Below are 13,100 nucleotides of genomic sequence, written 5' to 3' on the forward strand. Positions count from 1 at the left end.
AGGTGGGGACATGCCGATGTCTCACCGACCCTAATGTGATGTGAACTATTGTGACTCGTGGCCTAAGGCTGGGAAAGGTAGTGTACATGTCGATGTTCTACCCACCTCTAATGTTTTGAACAGCTGTTAATATGTTGGGCCCAAGGCCGTTCCGATTAATATTGGGCCCGAGGCCATTCTGTATAATATTGGGCTTAAAGTCGTTCCAAACACTATTGGGCCCGAGGCCATCATGGGAATAAGAACAGGACAAGTCAAGTACATGAACTATTAATTTATGTTCAATGTGTCTTATGCTTATTCACATGAGATTTTATTACATTGCTATTATTCACTGAGCTTTGCTCACTCTATGTTATGTATATCTATGTAGGTAATCAACTCGGAGGTCAATCCTAGTCCAGCCGTAGCAGTCCTTTTATCAACCTCGCTGTGACCAATCAATTAAATGAAGTATTTATTTTTGTAGAGTTCCTTTTATGACTCATAATGTTTGGGTCATCAGCACTTTTGTCAAATGTTGACAAGCATGTATAACTTTCTCCCTTGAATGTTTTAGTCATACCTCCAGTTGTGGGGTTGGGATTTGTATATGTATGGATGTATATAGTTATCACTTGTGCATATGCTTCGTTACATGTTGGATTATGTGATGAAAAGTTCTGTGATCCTGACATTTAAACACTAGCTCGATGGATGACATCTTAGACTAATCGTTGCTTCCGTTCAGGCCCCCTGCCATATACGGTATTCATGTTATATATTTATTCGATTTTGGAACTCATTATGGGTTAGTCATGCCCAAACTTTTAGGGGCGAGTTTGGGGCGTGACACATCGTATCGCGAGAAACCACCATTTCATTTCGGTGTGGATGGAGCTACTTGTCTTGTCCCGTAATAGGAATTAAATGTATTTTTAATTGTGTTTGGTGGACACGTGGGTGTCAAATAGTTGTACTCATACCAGTATACTTGTATACTGACCCGTTTTGTTTCTTGACATCTTAGGTGTGTTCTATTTGAGCACAACCGAACTTCCTTTGTAGGATTAGTTGGGGTTACGGTGGTGACGTGAAATAACTATAGTTGTTAGACATGTCTCTTGGATTTCTTTTGTTTTCTTGAGCTTAGGGTTGATATTAGTTTATATATTTATTAATTTTTTTATGACCTTAGTATTATGATAGTTAGGCATTGTGGGTTATTTTTCAATTTTACATTATTTAAATTGTTTTGACTAATTGTTGATACTTTAATGTTGGAGATATTTGATAGTTATGAAATTATGGTGGATGGTTTAGTTGGTGTTTTGTTAGTTTTTTTTAAATCCCTTGTCATCTTTCGAGCATAGAAATTTATTTAAACCTTATGGAGACGAGAACGTTTAGATTTTGTGGCGTGACAGGTTTTAGGGTTTTAGAGTTTAGAATTAGGGTACACATAACCACCCTCCCCCACCTCCCCCCCCAAAAAAACCAAAACCAAACCAACATAACCCCCAAAAAAATAAAAATAAAAATGATTCGTGGCAAATTCGCCCCTCAAAAAATGTACAAAAGAAATTAAATGTGTGTAATTAAATAAAAATATTTTGAAGGTTCCTAATTTTTATCATGAATTTTAAAAATTTGAGAATAGTTATATATGGTATGAATAATATAGTAATATAGTAAGAAAAAAAATTTAATTTTTTTAAAGAAAATTAAAATTAGTGGGAGAAAATATAGTAACATAGTAATATTTTTTTTTATAGTAATATAGTAATATTTTTTTTTATAGTAATATAGTAATATTTTGTGCTTTGTTGTCCTTTTATCTTCTATCCATTTATATTATTATATATGTGAGTACTGAATTTGGTGCTTTAATATTGTCCTTTTATCTTCTATCTATTTATACTATTATATATGTGAGTATTGAATTTGGTATCCAAAAGCAAGGTTTGAACTCAAGAATCTTGGGTTTCACTAAAAACACACTTACTATTTAAGCAACTAACATATTATGATATTAATTTCTTTATTATTATTATTATTATTATTATTATTATTATTATTATTATTTATTTATTTATTTTAATTGCACATGCATTGCGTATGCCAACCACTAATTCATCTTTTCTTTAAAAGAAAAGAAAGAGTGCACACGATTATTATGGAAAAGACTATGGTACACACTTTTAAAGTGTGTATAACAAACGGGGAAGCTTCCCCCAATCCCCTTGACTCGGAATGAAGGGAAAGACTGATCATGGATTAGGAGCGAAGACAAGCCGCGAGCTATGAACAAAGGGCAAGAGACAAGCAATTGAGGCGAATCTAGTTCTCAGACGAGCTAGGACACGAGTATAGGCTATCAATGCTATGCGAAGGGAGTAAAGTGTATGTATTTATTAAGACTTTGGGCAGCAGAATGGCAGGGTTCTTGCCATAATAAATACATATGGGAGGGGTCCTCTGTAGACAAACCCATTTTTTTTATGACCTTTTAGTCTGGAGGCGGGACTGTACGAGCACGAAATAATCTTCTCGTATAATCTTGTTGATCAAGTTTGTACTTCTCTAAACGTCGTCGCTTTGTCACCTGAAAACACAAACGTGAGTTAGCCGGCGAGTGTGTGCCGAAAACCTCTCCGATGCCTAAGTCAGCGAATAGACAATAGACACAAAAACTCTGTGTATGTTAGAGTAAGAATTGAGATACCTGTACATAGGTCCTGCTATGAGCTTTTATAGATTCTGCCTAGCACAATCCTAGTAGGATTCCAACTCTCCTTATAAGAGTCTTAGGAATCACACTCCCAATGAAGAGTGTCTATTCTGATAACACTCTACTCACTACCAACCAAGTGAGATGGTTTGCACAATCCTAGTAGGACTCTACTCTCCTTAGCAGAGTCCTCCTAGGAATTACATTCCCAAGGATAATGCATACTCTGATAACACTCTACTCACTGCCAACTAAGTGAGATGGTTATCACCTTGTTTGGCTAGCAACGTTTAGCCGAACTACCTGGCACAAATACCCTAATCGAGCCGCATGATCACTAATTGCTTTGAATCCTCTCGTCGGGTTACCTCTAGCTCGGCTTCCTATATGTGGCTGACATAGCACTTCGGCTCGCCCACTGACCGCAACTGGAGTTCACCGACCGGCCCATCAACCATTGTTCCCACACCGAGCTATCCTAAGCTCGTAACTTGGCCCACAACGCGACCCAATATTCAGAAACAATGCTTTCTAACTCGGCCCAATTTGGCTATACAAATTACCCTCTCAATTGCCCCTTAATTCCATCTGCGAAGCATGATTGGGATTACTTTCCTCTAGCTGAGCTAAAAATGCTCAACCCTGCCAAACTAGAGAAGTTGTTCAGTCTCACAACTCGCTTAGTCCCAACAAGTCTTGTCAGTTGCTCAGCACGTCATTCCACTAATCTGGCATGTTTGATACGACGTCATTCCTAGGACACGTGGCGTGCCCCTATTAGCCCCGTTCTCTTGTTACAAGCGTCATGTACCTCCCAAAAATTTGAATAGTCCCACATTTTTGCCTTCAATGTATATAACTTTCGAGTCCGCAATCGTACGACGAGTCGTTCTTTTTGTGTCTCACCGAGTAGACTAACTCAGTTTACTAACCCTGTCAACCTTCCTTGGTCGAGATAACCATCTCGGCCCAAAAGTTCAAAAATTTGTTGGTCAAACCTGCCAATCTGCTTTGGCTGAGGTAACTACTATCCAGGCTAAATAGTGCAAAAAATTTTGTTTGTCAAACCTGCCAACCTGCTTTGGCTGAGATAATTGTCATCCCAGTCAAAGAGTGCCAAAAATTTGTTGGTCTGCCAACCTTCTTGAGCTTAGATCCTTATCTCGGCTGAAGAATGAAAAAATTTATTGGTCAAACCTGCCAATCTTCCTGAGCCTAGATATTTATCTCGGCTTGAGGAAGAAAAAATGTGTTAGTCAAACTTGCCAACCTTCCTAAACCTAGATCCTTATCTCGGTTAGAGGAAGAAAAAAGTATTGGTTAAACCTGCCAACCTTCTAGAGTCTAGATCTTTATCTCGGCTTGAGGAAGAAAAAAGTGTTGGTCAAACCTGCCAACCTTCTTAATTGCCCCACAGTCGGGCAAAGATTTGTTAGAAAGAGTTGGTCAAACATGCCAACCCACTTTGCCCCCAGTTAGGCAAAGACTTTTGCGCACTCGGTCTTACTTGTCAACCGTGTTAACTCTCGCCAAAGACTTTTTGTCTGGTATCGCTGTTGTGCCAGACTTTTCCTTGGTGCGCACCCCATCTTCCTCTACCCAGATGTGTTGGTGCACTCTCCCCATTAGGGCTTCCATAGTAAGGGGTGGCGTCATTATCATTGAATCCCTCAACTTATTGCCAGCCGGCAAACCTCGTTTGTACTGTGCGATAGCTAGGTTTGTTGGGTAATCTCCAATCTGATTAAAAGTCTCCTAATACTGGTTATTGTAAGACCTCAATGTTTCCTTCTCACCCATATCTGTGGAGAGAAGCTGGTCAATTTCTATAGGTGTCTTGGTGTTTGTTCCGAATCTAGTCACAAATGCCTCTACTAGTTGCGCCCATGAAGCTTTGCTACATTCCGGCAACCTTTCAAACCATGTTAGACCCAGGTCACCAAGGCTGGAAGGAAATATGATACACATTAGAGCCTCGTTTCGCCAATACACCGCCATAACCTGGCAGAAGTGGCTCAAGTGCATGTAATGGTCCGACTTCCCTTCATAAATAGTGAATTTGGGCTGGTGGAAGTCTGAGGGTAACGGTGCATTCTCAATTGCCAAAACGAACGGTGAGCTCTGCAACCTTGCTAACACTTTATCTGCTGGTTCGTAATCAAGGCGTGGTATTGGCATCCCCACCTCGACACTTCCATGTGTCCTAGGAGCCAATCGTTGTAGAGCTGAAACTCTACGAGGGTCACGAGCCTGGGTGTCCTCCTTCCATCGGGCCCTTTCCTCTAGCACTGTACGCAGGTCTGCCGACCTAGAAAACTTCGCGTGCCTAAATGTCGTTTGGTGTGTGTGCGAGGGCCGATAACTACTTCCCTCAGTATACGACCTCTCAGTCCTCGTTCTCTCAAACCTTGAGTAACAAGTCCTAAAGGTTCGTGATTGTGTACCACCTATCCTTAAGCTTTTACTTTCCGTCTGAGATGGTGTCACTTGCCTGTCACGATCTTCTGAGTGGCGAGAGTGCACCCTGCTCTTGCGCACCTCTTCTTCTGTCGTCCCCTTTTTTCTTTATTTGGCGTTTCATTGTCTCTGTGTCTATCGCTATCCTCCGAATCAATTCATTTTGCTCCCTCACGCGATCCTCCAGAGCCTGAGGATCTAACCTCCGCCTCTGCCTTTCAGGACTTTGGGAGCGACGAGGACTGGAGCCCCATCTTTCCCATGTATCCATCTGGGGGTCCTGTTACTAGGAATCTAACTCTGTCATGGGTGGGATAGAAAGTAAGCCATCGGGTCTCCCGCCCCCTTCCGGGGTTTGCCCATTAATGGCAGAGTGTGGCAAGTTTTCATTGTGCGCCATTGAAATCAGTTGAAAGAAAACTTAATCAAGAGGTTCGTTCTTTATGATTGTGTTTCCCACAGACGGCGCCAATTGTACAAGCACGAAATAATCTTCTCGTATAATCCTATTGATCAAGTTTGCACTCCTCCAAACGTCATCGCTTTGTCACCTAAAAACACAAACGTGAGCTAGCCGGCAGGTGTGTGCCAGAAACCTCTCCGATGCCTAAGTCAGCGAATAGGCAATAGACACAAAAGCTCTGCGTATTTTAGAGTAAGAATTGAGATACCTGCACATAGGTCTTGCTATGAGCTTTTATAGATTTTGCCTATGACAAAGCGACGACGTTTGGAGGAGTGCAAACTTGATCAACAAGATTATACGAGAAGATTATTTCATGAGCTAGCCGGCGGGTGTGTGTCAGAAACCTCTCCGATTCCTAAGTCAGCGAATTGACAATAGACACAAAAGCTCTGTGTATTCTAGAGTAAGAATTGAGATATCTGCACATAGGTCCTGCTATGAGCTTTTATAGATTCTGCCTGGCACAATCCTAGTAGGATTCCAACGCTCCTTTTAAGAGTCCTCCTTGGAATCACACTCCAATGAAAAGTGTCTATCCTGATAACACTCTACTCATTACCAACCAAGTGAGATTGTTTGCACAATCCAAGTAGGACTCTACTCTCCTTGCTATGAGCTTTTATAGATTTTGCCTATGACAAAGCGACGACGTTTGAAGGAGTGCAAACTTGATCAACAAGATTATACGAGAAGATTATTTCGTGAGCTAGCTGGCGGGTGTGTGTCAGAAACCTCTCCAATTCCTAAGTTAGCGAATTGACAATAGACACAAAAGCTTTGTGTATTCTAGAGTAAGAATTGAGATACCTGCACATAGGTCTTGCTATGAGCTTTTATAGATTCTGCCTGGCACAATCCTAGTAGGATTCCAACGCTCCTTTTAAGAGTCCTCCTTGGAATCACACTCCCAATGAAGAGTGTCTATCCTGATAACACTCTACTCATTACCAACCAAGTGAGATGATTTGCACAATCCAAGTAGGACTCTACTCTCCTTAGCAGAGTCCTCCTAGGAATTACATTCCCAAGGATAATGCATATTCTGATAACACTCTGCTCACTGCCAACTAAGTGAGATGGTTATCACCTTGTTTGGCTCGCTACGCCTAGCCGAGCTACCTGGCGCAAATACCCTGACCGGGCCGCACGATCACCAATTGCTTTGAATCCTCTCGCCGGGCTACCTCTAGCTCGGCTTCTTATATGTGGCCGATATAGCACTTCGACTCGCCCACTGACCGCAGCTGGAGTTCACTGACCGGCCTATTAACCATTGTTCCCACACCGAGCTATCTTGAGCTCGTAACTTGGCCCACAACGCGACCCAATATTCAGAAACAATGCTTCCTAGCTCGGCCCAATTTGGCTACACAAATTACCCTCTCATGTACATATGTTACTTATAATTAAAGAAGAAAATGATATAATTTCATACTTTTTGAGTTATAACTAGAAAAAAAAAAGAAAAAAGTTATAACCAAACAACATATGAGACATAATTAAAAATTTCATAAATCATAATTAAAATATTGTCACAACTAAAAAAGAAAATGATTAGGGATGCATAATATGGTACACCCTTCCAAGGGTGTGCATATTAAAATTTCTCATTAATTTCATTTTAAACTTTTATGATTAATAATCTCAAGGCCTATTCTTTTAGAAACAAATGAACAATAATAATTTAAAATGTTATGTCATCTTTATTTATTTGTATATTTATTTATTATTCACTTAACTATTTATATCACTTATTTTTTCATATGTCATTTTCTATTTGTCTACCATACTTATTTGTCCATATCATCACCATCACTATTGTCAGCCATTGTTGTCAACCACTTCTAGCGAATTTTCACATGCCATTGTTGTCATAATTAGTCATTCTCACTAAACAATTTTATTAATTATGTCTTATCATCAAAACAAAATAATTCTTAAATCTAATGCCATAAATACCAAAAAAATTGAATTTTTCACCAAAATTTCCAAGGAAATAAAAAGTTTTTATTTTATTTTATATTTTCATAACAAACATTTTTTTTTTTGAACGAGATAACTAACAATGTTAAGATCATCAAATTTGACCCGAAATTGTGTTATGATCAATTGACCGGCTGATCGACACAATCCAGGATCAATAGTGTTAGTTGATCTATGAAGTTTTGAGATAGATTTTATAAAATAATTTCTGTGATACCTAGACTTATTGTTTTATAACTCCCACAACATGAAAATATAGTATTAGTAGAATATATATTACACAAAAGAATTATTAATTCGTTAAATGTCATGAGTCACTATTGGATTAAACTCCTATATTATGAAACTGTTACTAAGCCAAAAATTAAAAAAAAAAAAAAAAAAATACTCAATAAATGTCATGCGTCACAATTTAATTGAAATACTCTAATCTTCTAAAAATGTGAAATACACACATAAACTTAAAGAACCTAAATAATGTTTTACATAATTATTTCTTTTGTTTCAAAATTTTATAACATTAGTTCCTCATAAATTTTATAATTTTGAAACCTATCCAAGAATATCTATCAAACAACAAAGCTATGTCTAATATAAAATTTCGAAAAAAAAAAATGAGAAAATTTTCAATTACATAATTTGTCACAATTTTCTATATAGAAACGGTGAAATTTCACAATTTATGCACCCGCCAAAAAAAAAAAAAAAAAAAACCAAATGGAAATTTGTATTCTTACAGACACAAAAACAGATAAATATTATAATTTTCAAAATTCTCAATTTCTAAAATATTCATAGATTCTATTTAAAAATTGTGAAATTTCGTAGTTACTCAAACACAAAAACAATTTATAATTTTTCAATTTTTCAATTTGAATAACTATTACATTTGAAATTTCATAGTTTAGAAGACTAAGAAATTTATTTCAAAAACTGCTAAATTTACTCAGTTTCTAGAAAACAATTTTCAAAAAATTTTACTTTTTTATTTCCTTAGTTTTTTATTTTCAATGAATTTTTTAATATTTTAAGCAAATTTTTTTTAAAATTTTTTAGACACACCTAACATAAATACACTTAAAAAGTATAATATTTGTGAAAAAATCTTTAAAAAATTCACTAAATACCAAAAATATAAAAAAATATATATAAAAATTCAGTACATTTTTCGTATTTTTGTGTATTTATTAGTTTTTTAAAATATTTTTTTTACTATTTAGATATATCTAAGTAATGTGGATCAAAAAAAGTAAAAAAATTGCTTAAATTTTAAAAATACTCGCTAAAACAAAAAAATACAAAAAATAAAAAACTTAATTTTCAAAAAACTGAATTCAGAAAACTGAAAATAAATACACTGATTAGTTTTTTTATATACTAAAATCAGAAAATAAATTATAATACAAAATAATTTTATTTTCCTTGTTACTAAAACAAGAAAAATAAAATACCACAATAATTTTCTATAACACCAAATAATATTCTGCAATTGTTAATGACACCAGTATATTACTACTAGTTGTCAAAAAAAAAAATAGACAGTATATTACTACTATCTGTCAAATAGTTTATAAATACTATTTGTATTTTCCAACCAGAATATCACTTTGTGAAAACATAGAAAATTAAATACAATAAAGATACAAAAAATAACCTGTCTTAAGATTGTTGGACGACCTTCACAGTATTTGAAAATTAAATTCTGTTGTGTACATAACAACAACCAGAATACATAAGAAATAAAAGAAATGAGAGAATTTGTTTGATTACAAGAAATCAAACCAGAGAAATAAAATAAAATAAAAAAAACGGATTTTTATTTTGTTACAAAAACAAAATCAAAATCTGATTTAAATAAAATAAAATAAAACAGAAAATAAATAACCAAGTTACTTGATTAGTTTCTTGAATAATATTCTGATCAAATCCAGTGTTCGACACAGTGTCTTGGGAGATAGACGTCCGTATTCTGAAAGAACCGTGAAGAGGACACACTAAGTGTATATACTCTTTCACACAGAAAACTAATGTAGCAATATAAAGAGAATAATAGCAGAATTATTTGGGACGAAAATAGTAAATGAAAACATCAAATGAGGGATGCCTATTTATAGATGGATTGGTGGTCGCTGGTTTTGAATTAAACTGGTGGGTTTAAATCTGTTGGGTTCAAAATTCAAACAGATAAAACTGTTTTGCCCAGATTTAAATTTGTCCAAGTTTTTTGAATTTTAAATAGATTCAATTCTGTTCAGGTGGGAGAAAAACGAACCCAATTTTGAATTCAAAAAATTGAAATTTAAATTGGAACAATTTTATTTTACCAAAAAATAAAATTGAATTCAAATGTTTTTGGCCCAAAAAGATTAGTATTGGGCCAGACAAGCCCAACCCAACCCAACCTCACACCTGTCCCCAGCGATTTTTGGGTCCAATGGGTTTAGCCATTTTTGCCCATAACCTCCCTCTCTACGAAACTTGGGTACCCCTTGGGGCACGCCCCCAGTTCCAATCCCATGCCTTATAAAACCACTCAAGACTCCCCACTAAATCAACGTGGGACAAGCCATTTTTCAAACCTTTATGGATTTTCCACAAAAACTCCATTTTCATGGAGCACATTTGGCTTCAATTTCCCATTCACTTGATAATGGTTTTGAACAACCAAATATACCATGTGAATCACAACGCGGCATAAAACGCGTTACCACTTCGACCCGCCAACTTTGACGTACGGATCCCACCTAAATAATAGACCAAAGTTAGAAAAAAATTCTGTTTTTAACCCAGAATTTCCAAACCATTTCTAACATTTTTATGTTGTGATAATGAAGTTCTATATTGTGATAATGAAGTGACAGTTATGCAACAATGGCATAGTGACGATGGAGGGGATAATGGTTGTGGTGATAGATGGGAGAGGGGTGGTGGTGATGAGGTAGGAGGGGGTGACCATTGCTGCAGATGGTGGTGAGCATGAATCGTTGCAGGGCTGTACTTATGGCGACGATGACAATGATTGTAGAGGTAGTGGTCGCTTTTCACATAAAAATTTAACTTTTCCTCTTTTCCCCCCAACAGATGTTACTACCAAAAAAAAAAAAAAAAATCTAAAGCACTCTGTTTGAATATGTCAATACAATATCTAAAGTACACAAGCCACTGGATACAATATTTACAGAAAATGTGCATATCAAATTGGCAAAACTAAACATATAAATAAATAATTTTGCATATTCTTCCAGGGGGACCAATTATTGTGATTCGAAAATAATATACAAAAATGGCATCAACAAACAATCTTTCCGAAACATGGCATAAACTAATTTAGAAAATGTCATGTACATTTAATTTGGGAATACAGCTACAGAGGGTGTTAAAATCCACCTACTCTCTACCTACTTCACCCACTTAAACCTACTCCACTAAACCTAACCCACTACACTACTACCACCTCACCTACTCCACTAAACCTAACCCACTACACCACTACCACCTCCACTTCACCTACTCCTTACCTACTACACACTCACCCTCTTCTATATATAGGAATCATGAATCATTGTAATAGATATCAATAAACATCAATCAATAATACATAAATTTTTACTTGGTATCAGAGCAAGGTTAAGACCTTAGTATTTCTCGCTTCACCGGCGGGCGGCAACCTTGCCTTGGCCGCCCGCCGGACCTCAACCTATTCCGCTTATTTTCTACACATACCTTGACTTCTTCAACATTTTCTTACACCCCTCCTCCGCTATGTCGGCGGCGGCACCCGCATCATCGTCTAGCCTCTATCGCCGTTCACCTCGCCTCTCACATATCCGTGGTTGTACTCTTACTCGTCGTCGTCGTTGGCGTTTCTGGCGCTGCTTTTCTGCTCGTCACTGCTGTTTTTTTCCCGATTTGCTCTCTCTCTCTTAGCCATGGATTTGGGTGTGGGGTGTAGAGCTGTGGCTCTGTTGTTGGTAGCCATGTTTGCTGGCTTGAAGGTTTCAATGGCAGCAGTGTACAAGGTTGGGGACTCCGCTGGTTGAACCATCATTGGGAATATTGATTACAAGGCCTGGGCTGCTTCCAAGACGTTTCATGTTGGAGATGTCATCATTTTCGAATACAATTTTCAATGTCACGTGTTGCAAGTGCCCCACAAAGAATACCAAGCCTGCAGAAGTGTAAGACAGTAACATGCATCTTCACATACAGCTTGGGTAATGTGTAACTGTCAAAAGCACAAGCTTCTTGGACATCCCTCTCTCTCTCTCTCCATGGACCCAACATCATCATCATGCACCTTTTTCTTTTATTTTAATATATATATATATATTTTATTATAATATATTTTCCCTATCCCTTGTTAGTAAGCATCACCCGTTTTCCATTCTCTTATTATTATTTATTTTATATTCCACCAAAAAAAAAAAAAAAAAAAACACTGCTGTTTTTTCTTATCACCCATTCACAAATATTTTTCTCTATTTTCTTTATCCATTATTTTCTTTTATTTTATTTTTCTTATTAAACAAAACAACACCACAAAATAACACCAACAACATTCCACAACCTTGTCATTTTATTCATATCAGGGGATCAACCCCGATCACACTTTTACATCAAAAAAAAAAAAATAAAAAAAAAATAAAAAAAAACCCACACAAACAAAAACAAAACTACCACAGCCACAGTGGAATTTTTCTTCTCTACTCAGCCGCCGGTCTTTTCTTCTTGCCTCCGTCCTGGGTGGTCCTTGCCGGTGTTGCCTCCGTGCTTCCTAGACCACCAAGCAAGTTGCCTCCTCCCTGCTCCTCCACTACAGCATATGGTGGACCTCCAAATCGGAACATCACGGTGGCCTTCCGCTTCAGCTCCTTGTTTTCTGTCTTTAGCACACTTATCTCTGCTCGCGCATCCTTATACATGCGTTGGAGCAGAGCCAGTTGGGAGTTTAACTGTTGCACCTCATTTGTCCTGCTCTGCAGCCGGTGCGACAGGTTTGTGACCGCAGTCATGGTTTCCACACATGACTTCAGAGTATACTGATTGACCTCAATATCAGTTTGCACCGCCATTTTTTGCTCCACAGACCGCATAGGAAAGTTCAACGGAGCAAACTCCGGGGCGCTTGGTTGAGGTTCCAGCGCCACCGCACCAGTTACTTCTCTTGTGGGCTCGTTCAGTTCTGGAAAGAGCGTGAGCAGACCACGGGACGAGGAGGCCATGTTTTGGGTAGCTGGACGGGAAGAAGAGGCCATGTTGCTGAGTGTTTCAGAGACGGGTTGGTTATAGAGTGTTTACAGAGTGTTTCAGACTGCAAAGGTTCAGAGGTTTCAGACTGGTTTGTTATGCTTCCCAGCCTCAGCCTCCGCTTCGATTTATAAAGACCCTGATGAAGCGGCAGACACGCGCATCATGCGCCGCTCGACGCTCGCCGACAACATGGGCGCGCCTTTTGATGGCACGTCTTTTGATGGCACGCCTTTT

The sequence above is a fragment of the Camellia sinensis genome, chromosome 13 (genome assembly GCF_055761805.1).
Source record: "Camellia sinensis isolate YWXY chromosome 13, ASM5576180v1, whole genome shotgun sequence".
NCBI lineage: Eukaryota > Viridiplantae > Streptophyta > Magnoliopsida > Ericales > Theaceae > Camellia > Camellia sinensis.